This window comes from Anas platyrhynchos, chromosome 3 (genome assembly GCF_047663525.1).
Source record: "Anas platyrhynchos isolate ZD024472 breed Pekin duck chromosome 3, IASCAAS_PekinDuck_T2T, whole genome shotgun sequence".
NCBI classification, from domain to species: Eukaryota; Metazoa; Chordata; class Aves; order Anseriformes; family Anatidae; genus Anas; species Anas platyrhynchos.
In genome coordinates this window covers 23,225,076-23,239,853 of record NC_092589.1, presented here as the reverse complement: position 1 = coordinate 23,239,853, position 14,778 = coordinate 23,225,076, and positions in this window count along the sequence as shown.

Genomic DNA, 14,778 nt, shown 5'->3' with positions numbered 1-14,778 from the left:
ACTTAGTTGACTGAACCCTGCTTGAAGCAGGGCCCATCCAAATGAAAGCCAGTATTACGTGAGAGCAATTACTTTTCATGGTCCCTAGCATAAACCATGTGATGCTTGGGAGTTCTGAACGTTTGAATATGCTAATTATTCTTTTCTTTGCTCTGTGGTAGATGCTGTTTTGCTATATAAATTGGCTCAGGAATCTGCATGTTTTTGTGATGTGCTAGTTGCCATCTGCTTTGGAGATATTCCCATGCACTTTTGTTGATGCAACAGCTATAGTGTTTTCAAATGTTGATACTATAGAAATGTAATGTGATTGGACTTGGACAGGTGCCTTAAACAGACCACCCATCATATTTATTTTGCTGCCAGTCAGATCAGGCAAACTCTTGGGTAAAATGTTGAAGTGCTTTGAACTTTCCAGATAGATGCTGAGCAATTTACAGTTCATTTTAAAAGAGATTTTGACAGTCCTGAAGAAAGTCCTGCTTAATTAACTAAAAGCAACCATTATGATCCAAATTTTCAAAGTTTATGATGTAATTTAATTTTATTTTTAAGTTTTGTAATTCTTTTCAGAAATCAGCTTAGGTCAAATACATTATTTTGGTAGTAGAGAAAAAATCTTGCCAAAGGGTAAGCTGTAACACTATGTTTATCATTATTATTACCCTAAGCCAAATGAGAGCAAGCAGTTATATTTGCTTATGTTTATAAAGTGACTGGATTTGATGCACAGGGTACATCAAAGATTCTGTACATATGCAATGCAAAGAATGTTTAATGTGGACATCGACACTTAGAAATGATGTGGGCACTGAAGCTTAAATATGCTTGTGTCACGAACATCACTGGGAATCACTGGTCTTATATCCAGTAGGAATGTTTTATCTCTGTCAGAAACAGAAAAATAACAAAGTCAAGGGTCAAACCACTAAAACAAACTACATACATACACAATAATGTACACTCAAGCTTGTGTTAAGCTATTTGATGTCTTGGTTTTACCTCAATAGTAAGCTGAGGTAAAGCTTTGACTTGAAGCCTTAACCTTTTCAAGTGTGGATCTTTAAGTGTCTTTTTTAAGGACTGAAAGTGATCGATACATAGTTCCTGAGTAAAGTAGATTGCACGATAGTTGATCACAGTAAAACAGAGCATTGTCATCACAGATCCAGAGAATTATCTAATACTGGACCAAAGAAATTGTATTTCAGGAAAGGAATGCTTCTTGTGGTGGAAGATTACAAGTTACAAACACAGAATAGTGCAGAGGGGGAAAAAAAAAAAAAAAAGTCTGAGTAAAAAATAAAGCAGACAGTCAGGATCTTGTTCTTCTGAAAGGTTAGGTGCAATTAAGAGCTATTCACTGAAATTATGGCCCAGAATGACTGTCATAAATGAGAAGAGAACTTTTCATATGGTCACTCAAGCAAAATGAGGGGACTCAGGAGTTTAAATCTGAATTGACCTTGAAGAAAATAGAGCTTGTTTTCATGTAATTGTTCAATAATCATTCTTTAAAAAGTATGCACTATAGAAAAGGGATTCTCCATGAAGATTTTCATAAGGAGAAAGTGAATCTTAAAGGATCTTTCTAACTGTAAGCCACATTTTAGATTTTAAATTGGCTGTTTTTATGCCAGAGAGAGGACTTAGGTGTGGTTGGTTCTTTCTGAAAAAGAGATAGTGTTGACAATTCTTAATAAGAAAAAATAAAGTCTCAGGAGAGGATGGCCTAATGGCAGAGTTATTAGTTACATCCAAAAAGATGGTCTCACATCCTTGCTGAAACATTCAAATTACATGAGAACACAGTGTGTTTTCCCAGATGGGTGAAAGAGAAACATAATCATCTCTGCCTTTAAAAATGATGACAGAAATCGCTGAGAAAATTATACCTCAATTATCCTGATCGATCTCGTAATAAACTCTGCACACAATCTATGTGTCTTTGCTAGGAAAAAGGTCAGGAAGCGAATATAGGCCTTTTTTAAGAGGAGAACCAAGAGGAACTTTGGTTGAAGTTTTTTCAAATTAATGTATTATTAATTAGAGATACTCTGGAAGCAAGAGTCAGTGCTATCTAAGTTTTGTTCAAGTTAAGCCAAAATTCAGTACAGATTCAGGTAAGAGGTTTCTGTCATGGTTAGTTTTTATAATGAACAAAATAAGTTATAAATATTCTTACTGAAGGTTCTCATCCAAAATGGTTGTGTTAAGATCTTGAACAAGCAAATGCCAATTTGCAAGTACACCAACATCAGTTTAAATATGCAAGTAGTTGAGTTTAGCTCTAGTTACTAATGAAGCTATAGCTTTTGTATCATTTATTTTGCTATTCAGATACAGAGAATGAAAAGCTACTGAGGTCCATAATGTGATGCAAGTATTTGTCATCTACCACATGTAGGTATAGTTGTGTAGGCAAGACTGGTACAACTCAGTTTCTGGTGTATTTTTTATGTAAGCATAATACCTCTGTGTATCTTCTTACAGTGATTATCAGTGAAAATCATTCCTGTATTTTACGTTACAAAATGTTTCAGGTTTTGAAGCCTTATATTTTTATCAAAGATGATTGTCCTTGAAGTATAAAATGTTCTTACCACAACATTGAATTAAAAAACTCTTTCAGAAAGGTACACAAGAAATTGTATATACTGAAAAGATTTTGCAAACCAGGTCTAGGTTACAGAAAAAGAATGAATTGTTCTATCTCATTTAAGTTGATGTTACAAGCAGGGAGATTGAGAAGATGCACTTGCATAGCAGTGCAAAATGGAAAATAAATACCCTTGTCAAAATATGGTATTCCTTTTCTTTCATTCCATAAGATCATATATGAGCTTAGCTCTGCTGACTGAATGCAGAAATTGTAGATTTAAAAGGAATCTCACATTTTTGCTAATAGAATGGACCATGAGAGATATCTGAAAAAAAGTGCTGGCCTTCATTTGATTAATTCAGAGTACTGAAATAAGATTGTATTGTCCTGAAATGGATTACTGAAAGATACATGACTGGAATCTCAAAGTACATGAAATTGTTCTGTATCTGGTGCCAATGCTTAGGAATACATAGTTTTATTCTTTCTAATTAAAACAACAAATAAAATCCTATAGAACAGATATTTTGGGGTGAAATTCTTTTCTACCCCTGTCTGACCTGTTGACTGCCGTTCCATATGGCCTGTTTGAAATACTAAATGGGGTTGTTCAGGTAAAGCTTCTTTTTTTTTTTTTTTTTTTCTGATTCTTTGCATTGTATGATCATTTGTAATTCTGAATCTCAGCTTTAGAAAAGCTCCATAAATCTGAGCCACCATGAGACTTTTGACTTATCTGAGGTGATTTAATAGTAGAGCCTTTGTAGTGATAATGTAGAAGAATTACGGGCTTAGACACCTTGCCTTCTGAGTTTTACCAGGACCTTTCACTTCTGCTAGATGAGGATGGGGTTCATAAATCTATTGCATCTTCCAATATTACTCTATTTTATTAAGGGAGAAGCAAGAAAACTGAGTGACACACAAATTGTCCAGTGCCTTGTCTTAACAAAAAGCAGGAGGATGAAGGAGTGAGTCAGAATTGTAGATTTTGATCTAATTTAAGGGGCTTACAAGTATAACTCCTTTTGATATTTTTTGTTGTTTGTTTTGTGATGATGTAGAAAACATCTGCCAAAACTTAATTTTGAAGTAGAACTTGTTGGTTTAACAAAGGAAGTTCTGCCCTAATATCTTAGCAGAAAAGGAAACATGTACTCTGCATGTCATCCATGTGTCAGCATTTGCTAACATTACAAAAGGTTCTGGCTTACCAAGCTGGTTCTGATATAAAAAAGCTATGGCTTCGAATTATTTCCCCCTTTTGAAATTCCTAGTAATTCTTTTTTCTCTCAATACTAGTGTTGTTATATTTGTTTCCTAAGGGCATCCAGGTGTTTTCACTGGAATAATGCAATTTCAATACATTTCTGCATGCCAAATTCATTGAATTAATCATCATCCATGAATGTGGCTCGGCACTGTCCAGAGGCAGTAATGAGATGCAGCTTCTCAGTGGCTGGCTCCCAAGGCAGCAGAGGGCCATGAGGAGTGACAGCCTTCTCCATCTTCTGCTGCTCTGGCTGTGGGATGTGGGGCGGGAGCTGCAACATACTGAGGCTGAGACATCACAAAAGCCTACATCCAGAGCGAGCAGTAATTAGCAGTCATCCAAGCAACATAGTAACGAAACCATGTTGCTTCTGGCCCCGAGGCACCATCTGTCAAGAACAACACAAAAAGCAGCTTGTGAGGACTGAGAAACTTGGACCGAGCGTTGCCCTGTGTATAAACAGAGGGTTGTCATCCAACGTGTTTGGGTAGTATTATCTGGGCATGTGAGCATTCCACCTCAGGGCAAAAATTAGTAGAACTGAGAGAGAGTAGAGCTGTTGAAGAATAAATTGAATTTACTTCCATGTTTTTAATATTATTACTGATTTAACACTACTTCAAAAGCTGTGCCAAAACATATATAGGCATAGGGTATATGATGTATTTTTTTCACCTCAGTCTTTAGGAAATGAACACAACTACACACTCAGCAAGTGTAAATTGTTGTGGCACTAGTAAAGCTATTGAGAAGGAGGACCAGGGAAGGGTCCAAATTTCAGATTTAGGGGAAAAACTACACCTTTGAGGTTTTAGGTTTGGATTTTGGATTCAAACTTAGCTTGAAATGGAGCAAATAAGTTTGAGAGGCTGGGAGGGTGTTTTCCAAAGCACATACTCTTGGTAACAATGGTCATAACCTCTGAAAGGTTGTCATTTTTCATGAGTGGTCAGGCATAATATATCAGTGTCAACGTCCTCAACAGTGATAGCTCAAAGTAAGAAAATAGAATTTGTTCTTGTGAGGCTGGTAAGTAAATACATACTTACAATTCTACTGTAAGTATCTGGCTTTGGTTTCGTATACATTTGGCTTCATACAAACAAATAATAACTAATAATAATAAACAGTTGCTCTTTTACAGTCACTTTTATTTCATCTGCAGCCTGTATATGGATGTGTCCAAGTGTCTTCTTTCTATTTTCATTCTCTTTATCTCATTCCTGCTTTCCAGTGTTTCATATTTTTGTTTGCAGCAGCATGAAAATACTTAAATCACTGTTGCAATTTGTTTTTATTGCCCAGGGTGACCACTTATTCCAGGTGTTTATATCTCTTAGTGAAAAAGGCTCTTACTGGGTTTTGTTCATGTTTATGTTTAGAGTGCTTCTGCCACATTTCATGGCTGTTGAGCCTCTTGGATGGGAGGATGTTTTGCCATGTGCATCATTATCACTTCCTTCATTATTTTGTACACATCCATTAGGTCATCCTAAATGTTTTTCATCATCATTGAAAATAAGTCTAACACATACCAGGTGTGGAGCCAGATGGGGAGAGAAAACTTGAACGAAAAATACTAGTATATCCACTGCAGTGCAGCGCAGAGGGCTCTCTCCATCAAACAGCATGAGCATGCAGTAATGCCAAGGGGGGTATAGTCTTCTTAGTCCACTGCCTCTCTTCTGCATGACTGCCTTGCTTTGAATGTCCATGGGAATGAGAGCAAAGAAAAGCAAGTCTTTGAGGTCCAAAAATCCCAGGCCACTGACCATCTCATCGGCATTCATAGCATTTCACAATCTGTTCCATTATACTGAGATTTTATATTGTCTTGAAATAATAATTTTCCATTTCATAGGCACAAGGTATAAACAAAATAGGTAGGAGGTTAATCTAAGTGTTACTGGGCTACCTTGGGATTTCTCTAAAGAAGAGTGTGCTAAAGTGTAATGGCTTTATATCACCCTGCTCTCTGGCAACAGCTTAGGGCTTTATTTAGTAAGTGATTAGGAAACAGCTGATCACGGTGACTCACAAATATTGGAAAGGTGTCTCCAGGATCACTGCAGCGAGGTGAAATATGAAAGAATTTCATGCCTCCCCTCCATCCCCTACAACCTGAACTACCCTCCTAGTCACCCCAAGGTGGGGGAATGGGGGGAAAAGGTGGACAAAATGTCCACTTTTTCCTGCCTTTTCTGTTTTCGCCTCCACCTGGCACAGTTGAAGATCTGTCCCTAAAGGAGTAAAGAGATGCATTTCAATTCCTGTAGGACTGGGCTCGAAATCAGGAACAGTAATATAATCCTTGTTTTTTCCCTTGCTTCTCTATACTATTATTAGACCATTTCCTTTGTCCCTGTTTCTCATTTTTTTCTGGTGCATTTTTAGGAGACCATTATTATATTTTCCTTTTTCTTTAATGTGAGTATGTCTAAAGAGCCCATTGTTGTCAGTTGAAATATTTATGTAGTTTAGCATTCAGTAATTCCATTTGCTCCTTTAATTTGATCCTTTAACTTACTTCTGCTTATTTTTACATACAGTGCCTCCAAATCCTCTGCACCAGATTTGTTTATCTTTTTTAAAAGCTTTCAGCTCTCTGCTTGTAAAACTCTTTGCATTTCATTCCTTACCTAACCACAATGGCCTATGTTGCACTTTTCCCTGTTTAGATTGAAGTGGGAAGAATTTCAACTGCACTCTTTCCAACAGTTGCTTAAACATTTCCCACTTTTCCCCTAGTAGCTTTCCCACAGTTAGTAGAAATCCAATCAAAAGTACTTTCCACTTATTCAAAGTCAGCTACTTTATTTCTCTTATGCTTTCTGGTAATATTTTGTGCTCACCCTTGAAATTTCTCATCCATCTTCTATATTTTGAGGCAAACTTATATATATGAGTGTGTGTAAACATACATGTGCATGCACACACAGAACTGTATTTTTTTTTGCTTACATCCTACTCTTTCCTCCAACCACTGCACTGAGATTTTCCTTGTGTAGCAAAACTAGTAGTGGGATAGAGAGTAGTCAGATAGGAGGCATATGTCCTGTCCTTGGGGACATCTGACTGATTGGACATTGTGGTGTGAGTTCTGGCACAGGTCTCCAGCCCAGATGTTTTGGTGGTACGTAGGACAGTGAGAAAGGAGTGATGTTAGGCTGAGGACAGAGAGACTGTGAACAGAAAAAGTTGGATTCATTTTCCCTAAACTGATGAGTTCAGGGCTAAAACTGAGCCTCAGAGCAGAAGTCTCAGAGTTACAGAAAGCTACCTGGTGGATAGGCTGCCTTGTTCCCTTGTCATTGTCACACCACAGCTCCCTGTCAGCCCCACAGTCCAAGTTTCCTGAAGTCAAAGTCTCTGAGAGGGAGATGAATTTTCTGCTTTAAATGAACAAAAACTGAAAAAACATTAGCTAATTCAACCCTTTCAAAATCCTTGGGCTTAATTGAGCCGTGTGTGGCTCCAGTTTTACGTTGGTTTGGGTCCAACAATTTCACTGGCATAAAAGAGGATGAATCAGGCACTTTAAGCATTGTTTAATAAACTGGTTGTATAGAAAGGCCAACTGGAGCAGAGGCATGAGGTGGCTTGAGTCAAGATTTTCTACTCTTGTGCTCATTCTTCAAGGCCATGCTTCCACATCAAGGGCATGTACTGGGTTGTGCAATTTCGTCAAAGCCAAAAGCTGTGGGCTGTGGGCTAACTCTTCAGCTGGTTTTAACTGGCAGAGCTCCTGTGAAGCCAAGTTTTAATTCATGGAGCAATTCCAGGTTATACCCGCCAGGAAACCAGACCACTGGCTGTAGCTCCCAAACTTGTATGATATTTGTTTATTTTCTCCACCCAGGTAGTGCCTCCAACCCAGCTTTATTTCCACATGACTACTTTGCTGCACATTTCTCTTTGAAATCCAGCCTCCAATGGTATTTCTCTGCAATGAATTGTTCCTCACAAGTTTATCTGCTTTAGCAACCAAAATGAAATACTAGAAAGATGCTCAGATCAAATAAGTAATAGAACAAGCCCCAGTATATGAAGTGTGCATTAATTCACATGCTAGCAATAAAGCAAGCATAGATTGTTTCATTTTCATACTTCTTTTGATAAAGCAACTAGTCAAAATATGGTAGTGAAACAGTGTGTTTAAAGAGTAAATGTATGCATGGCATATTTTATTTATCATGTAGCTTTTATTGCTAAGTGTTAAAAGAATTGTCTTGCAACTAGATATGATGACTACAGCCTTTGAGCAAGAGACATTTTGAAAGAGCTGCTTTGTAAAGTATGCAATAATAATAACATCCAAACTGATTAGGGATGTCATAATATTACCAGTAGGTATTTAAAATCCCCAATGATTTGTTTGTTTATTTGAAGTTCTGGGTTTTATTTTTCCTCCTTTTAAAAGTAGCGCAGCACTGTGCTTCTTTTGTAAGAGAAATAATGTCAACAGAAGGCTAAAGAGCACGTGCCTGTAGAACATCTGCTATAAGAAGCCACTTGAAAAATAACCACTCAGTAGCATGATAAGAAAACATCTGTGAAGCACTAGGAAGAGTATCAGCAATGGGAGGAGGTGAGGAGGGACAAATGAAGTTGGACCTAGATCAGGGACAGATATTTACAAAGTGTCAATGGCAGCACCTCTGTTATGTCTTTCATCTGCATTTATAATTAAGGGTTTCTTTGAGGTGGGGAGGGATGTGGTCAGGGCAAAATCGAGGAGGGTCCCAGTCATCAGTGCGAGGCTGAACCCCAGCTCAGCACCCTGACCCAGACAGCTGGGGCATTGGGCTGGTGGGAGGGAGAGCATTTCTGGCCGGGCATGGGGCAGGAGTTGGAGCACTTAGCATAATCAGAGCCTGGTATGTGTGTGTGTGTATAGCCTGCTCCTTGTTTTCCTTTGTTGTGCTGTACATGTTGGATGAATCACACAAGATTTTATTAGAAAAACATTGTTTCTATTAAAATCGCGTATAAACAAGCCATCTGCTTTCACACATCTATTTGAAGTGTTTTTTTTTTTTTTTTTTTTTTTTTTTTTTTTTTTTTAAGCTGGCAATTTGATTACAAGGCACTTATGGAATACTTCTTTGCTGAATATTGGGAGGATGACACATAGCTCTGTCTTAACCATTAAGCAGACATTTGGCTTTAATTGATGTAGCGATTACACTGCCTTTTAAAAGTGGGATAGTTAGTGTTTATTCAATTACACCAAGGCAGCTCCACAGCAACTTTTAACAAAGAACACATACTACTGAGACATTTCCCACAACATACTGTGGCCTCAAAATCCCATTGGTTTGCTATAGAATAAACAGTCAGGAATTCCTGGAAATTAAAAAACAAAAACCACATGGACGGTAGGAGAAAATTAAATTAGTGACCTTAGGTAGAAACAAGTAAGATTTTCAGGCATCTACTCTGTTTCCAATCTTATTTATTCCTTTTCTGGTATTAATCAACCTCTTAGATTTCCCTTTGGATCTGACTTTTTCCATTACAAATTTAAAGATATTGTAGAATGACAACCTCAATATACTAGGGGTTGTATGTTATCCTTCTGAATAATGCATGCAGAAATTGATACATATTCATAAAGAGTACAAATATTTATGTGTATATGAGAAATGGCTAAGTACAAATAGACAGACAAGTATGTATCTGTATTTGGAGAGGAAGAGAGATGCTTGCCAATGGGTGCATCAGTTCATTATGAGATGCTTGGTTTAAAGAAAAAAAAACAAACCCAGTTTTTTATTGCTGGTTATAGATCCTATTTCATGTATTAGATAATTAAATGAAAGAAAGAAGAAACTATGACTAAGAGCCAGGCATAAGAGTCAGGATGTTTTGTCACCCTGAACAAATCAAATTTGCTCATATTAAAAAAAAAAATGGAGCAAATAATTTTGGCTTATTCCAGGTGCTCTCAATCTCACTAGTCAGGAAGTCCCACCAGGAAAATATTAAGCACATCATTATTTCAGTAGATTTAAGCATAGTCCATCCTGACAATGGACAGTTTCATGAATCACAACTGGAATGCTGCGTTGTAGTATGGGAGGCTAATGGTAGCAACATTTTAAAAAGAAGGGTAGGTTCTTACCATTTATTGAAAATTGGGTCTCTTTCAGATGTCTCCAGCTGGGAAAGCAAATCATAGGACTGTAAAACCAGGCCCTTTGGAAAAAAAAATATAAAAAAATCTCATATTTATCTGGAAAATAAGTTATTTTGATCATTTGTTGTTTGGAGAGGTTGAAATTCACGATGCTGTTCCTACATTTTCTGACTGATATACACAAAATACCAAGTATGCATTTGCGATCTTATCTATGCAGGCAGACCTTTCTGTACCAGGGAACTACTGATTAATTGGGCCATATGATGGGAGGAGGCTCCCAGCATGGAGCAGATTTAGCCTTCAACTACGCTGAAGATGTAAACTCCATCATCTTCCAGGTAAAGAGGTTTTCCAGTTTCAGATGTTATCTTCATCAGCCTCCAGAAGTTTTCATCTGCTTGTTCTGCAGCTGCATCGTGAAGATGATGTTCTGGATGTAGGATGGGATGATTTAGCTGTTTATCAGGCACTACTTAGCTAGAATAATATGTGCCTTTAAGTTTAACTTAAAGTTTAACTTGAGTTTGACATAACTGACCCCTTACAAAGCCGTATTTAAATACTTAGCTTGGTCTATATTTTTTCTTTTTGTCAATTCATTCTGTTGTACAAGTTAAATGAGATTTAGAAATAGCCAAACAATGACCCATTTAAAGAGGTTGATTTTTTAAAATATAGAATCACAGAACCATAGAATTGATCGGGTTGAAAAGGACCTTAAAGATCATCTAATTTCAACCCCCCTGCCATGGGCAGGGATGCCACCCACCAGATCATGTTGGCCAGGGCCTCATTCAACCTGGTCTTGAACATCTCCAGGGATGGGGCATCCACAATCTCTCCAGACAAACTCTACCAGTGCCTCTCTAACCTCTGAGTGAAGGATTTCCTCCTAACATCTAATCTAAATGTCCTCTTGTTTAGTTTAAAACCATCCCCCCTTGTACTGTCATTATCTGATTGAGCAAAGTATTAAAATATATATAGTTCAGCTGAGTAACATTTTATTTAGAGTTAGGAACATGAATAGTAAGAGGTAATATATGGACTTCGTGACCCTATCCTTACTTTTAATATTTCCTGTTTCTTTTTGTCCATTCATCTAACATGTCAAAAATACAGAAGTGTGTGCATCTCCTGACACAGTGGGGAGCAGGTGTTCATTCAGCTTCTTGGTACTAAGAGAAAATGTAAATTTTAAGTAACAAAGGGGTAAAAAAAATGTAAAAATTAGCATTTTTGTGGTATTTTTACTTTAGCTGTTAGAAAAGAGTTATTCAGGAATGAAAAGTATCCCAAAGTTTACCAAACTCATTGTAATCTAAACAACACTTGATCAAGTTTGATTTTCCCTGAACTCATTGCCTACTCTTTGTTGATGACGAAGATTTTCTTCACCTGCAACATTCTGTATTCTTCACAGGGATACAGAAGGGAAAAAAAGACTCTAATGCTAATAAACATTCAAACCATTTACTTGAATAGTTAGTAATCACAGTATAACGATTTACAAAAATTGCACATCCTCTGTTTAACTAAGGTTTTGCCTGTGATCATCATAATCAGTTCTGCCTGTTTGAAGAAACGCATGCTTGCACAGCTTGAAACATTTAAAACCTTTTAAGTTGGGCTTTGGCACCTCTGATGGTATGTACTGTGCTTATGACAGTTAATCATGTGAACTGAAGTTTTTTCTCTTCCCTTTAAACTCTGTAGATTTAAGATTATCTTTTTTTTTTTTTCTTTTTTTTTTTTCTTTTTTTCCCTTCATATTATTTCTTCAAAGTTAAATTTCCAGTGCATGAAACTACTTGACCTGGAAAATAAACACTGCACCACATACTAGCACTGTGGGATAGCAAAAGAAATCTGACCCTTGTAACTAAAAAAAAGTCACATAAGACAATGAGGGCCTAAATTTCTAGGGGGTTTTAGTAACAGTTTTAGGGTACCTAAATGTATCAATGTGTCTGCAATTGTCTCAATGATTAATACCTTCCATAAAGGAGTTTTAAAAATCCTGTCCTTGAATCTTCAGTGACTTACCTTTAATTTCCTCATGCTAATGAAAATTGACTTCAGCAGAAACAAATGATGTTTACTCCCTCTAGAAAACCAGGCCATACACACCAAAGTCTCTGCTGGTGTAATGTGATGGGGCCCCGTCACAATAGTGGAATTGTATACTTTTACACCTGTGTAGTCCTCTTAGTCAAATTGCAAAGTCAAAGTTGCTCAGAATCTTGTCCAATTGAATTTTGAGTATCTCCAGCAATGGAGATTTCACAGCCTCTCTGAGCACTTATTCCAGTCATGAAGTGTGATTTATATATATATTTTTTCAGAAGTCCAACCAGATCTTTCCTTCCCATCACCTGTGATTGTTGCTTCTTCTTTTGTTGTGCACTTCAAGAAGGCTGGAAGGTACAACAGAAACTGAAGAACAAGAAAGTCCTTTGTAAATATTTGGAAATATTGTTTTTGTGGCTTCTAATTGCTATTGTAAGGCAAAAATTTATGGAATAGATAGTTTATGCAAGAGTGAATCAACAGTTTAAACACAAGCTTAGTTTCTTAAAGCACTCTCAAATGATGCCCTGTACTTTAGACTGCTTCAAAGTGTATGCTACCACTTTGATTCATAATATAAATATACACAGTTTTTTTGCATCAATGTATCTTATTTTGTCAGACAAAATATTAACATAATAAAATATAGAACTCATACTTCCTTTCTGTCTATCCCCCCTTTTAAGCATCAGGCTAAAAAGATATAAATATATAAAAAAGATATAGCAGCAAAGGACAGAATAGATTGCCCACCTTAACTACAGACATTCATTGATTCCACATAGGCATTTTATCATACTGCTTCTCACATCCTGGCTGCACTATTCTCTTTACACCCTTATGGTACCTTGTCTTAGTTTGATAGCATTTTTTTTTCTCTTGTCTTTGAATAGTGCCTTGTGTGGGGTCAGACTTTGATGGGCAATTTCATATATGACAACAATACAATTGCAATCATGAACATACCTGACTACTGCTAATACAGGATTACATTATATATTTGTGAATTATTTCAGTGTTTTAACAGACAAGGAAAGTAGAAATGTTGAGTGTTCAAGCATGTTGATTGTGGTGTTCAAGAAAGTCACTGCTTCTAACACAACTAGATACAGTTATGTTTTTCCATTCTACTTGTATTGATGCCTATTTTATAGGCATCAAAACAGCATCAAAAAGTAACATTGGCTATTGAATACATGTTTATTTATAATTATCCCTGGTCTCATGCAGGATCTTCAAAGTGTATGCTGAAGTGATCTCTGTAGTTCAGGCTTGTCACTGCATTTTTATATTGACATATTTTATTTTTTCACTTGATTTTGGAGTTCTAAATAGGAATCACAAATAAATTTTCTTTGTCTGGAACAATTGCATGTTTTGCATTATGAGTTACTCACAGAGTTCAAACACATTATGTATACTGGATTTCTATCCTTAAATATCACAGAATCACAGAATTGTCTAGGTTGGAATATATATATATATATTTATATAATACAATTCATTATGCTGCCATCCCAGAATTTTGGCTGTACAGGAAAGACAGACAAGACCATATTTTTAAAAATATAAGGAAGTATAAGGCTCTTCATAAGATAATTTTGGCAAGCTAAAGTTCTTTCACTTCTAATTTTTCTGGAAACATTAACAGTCACATTTTCCTTTATCACTTAAAAATGCATGGCTTTGGGGGTTTTCTTTTGTATGTTCCATTAAAATAACAGATTTTTTCTATTATAGAGATATAATATGGGTTGTATGAGTTTTAGTGAGATACTTGAAGTGGCAGTCAAAGCAACCCAATCAAGTTACGGGTTGATGTGCACAGAAGTGGGCTGTCTTGCAACAGAATGATCATGTCACCAGAATAATGACAGCATGTTAGTTGCAGTCAGGTTTGTTCCAGCCTTTCCTGATGGTGAGACATGTTTCCAGATGATAGAACATTTTTGGCAATCAAGATTAAAAGCTTGCAAATGTCTTTCCTAGTAGTTCACCATGGGAGTTATCATGAAGTGGACTTGTCATTTTAGACGTTTTGTTTATGTACTCTCTAGAAAAAATGAAGGGAATTAGAAAGATGATGACCAAAAAGGGAACAAGAGCAATGACTTTGCAGTGAAATGTCATCCCGGATGAGAATTTGGAAGAGAAGCATGGGTGTGCTTTCAGAAAGGTGCTTACAGAACAATGACTTATTTCCCAGTTTGACTAACCACTATGGCACATTGAGAGCATTTGTGCATGTCTAAAGATAAATTAACATGATTTGTGAGAATTTATAAGGAATTGGATAAATGAAGATACGTTGGCATCTTGTCTAGTGGCACTGTTAAGATTTTACCTCATTTAGCTTTCCACTTTGGTAAAAATCTCACACAATATTTGCAAAATAAATCTTTTAAAATATGTATGATGTTTCTTGATAGGAGCTGAAGAACAGCACTGTGCCCTCTAATATAACATTGCAGCACTGCCTGGCACCCTACCATTTTGTCACAACATTATCTCATTGTTTATCATGCACACATAAGACACAAGTAGATCACCTTTGTTCAAGAGAAATTAATGGTAGAGCAAACTGGCTGATTTAATAATCTCTGGTACCTAAAGAGCTATATTTCATGGACCAAATTTCCCTCTTTCGGTTTGTTTACAGTTTATGTTGTTCACACATACTAAGTAACTTCT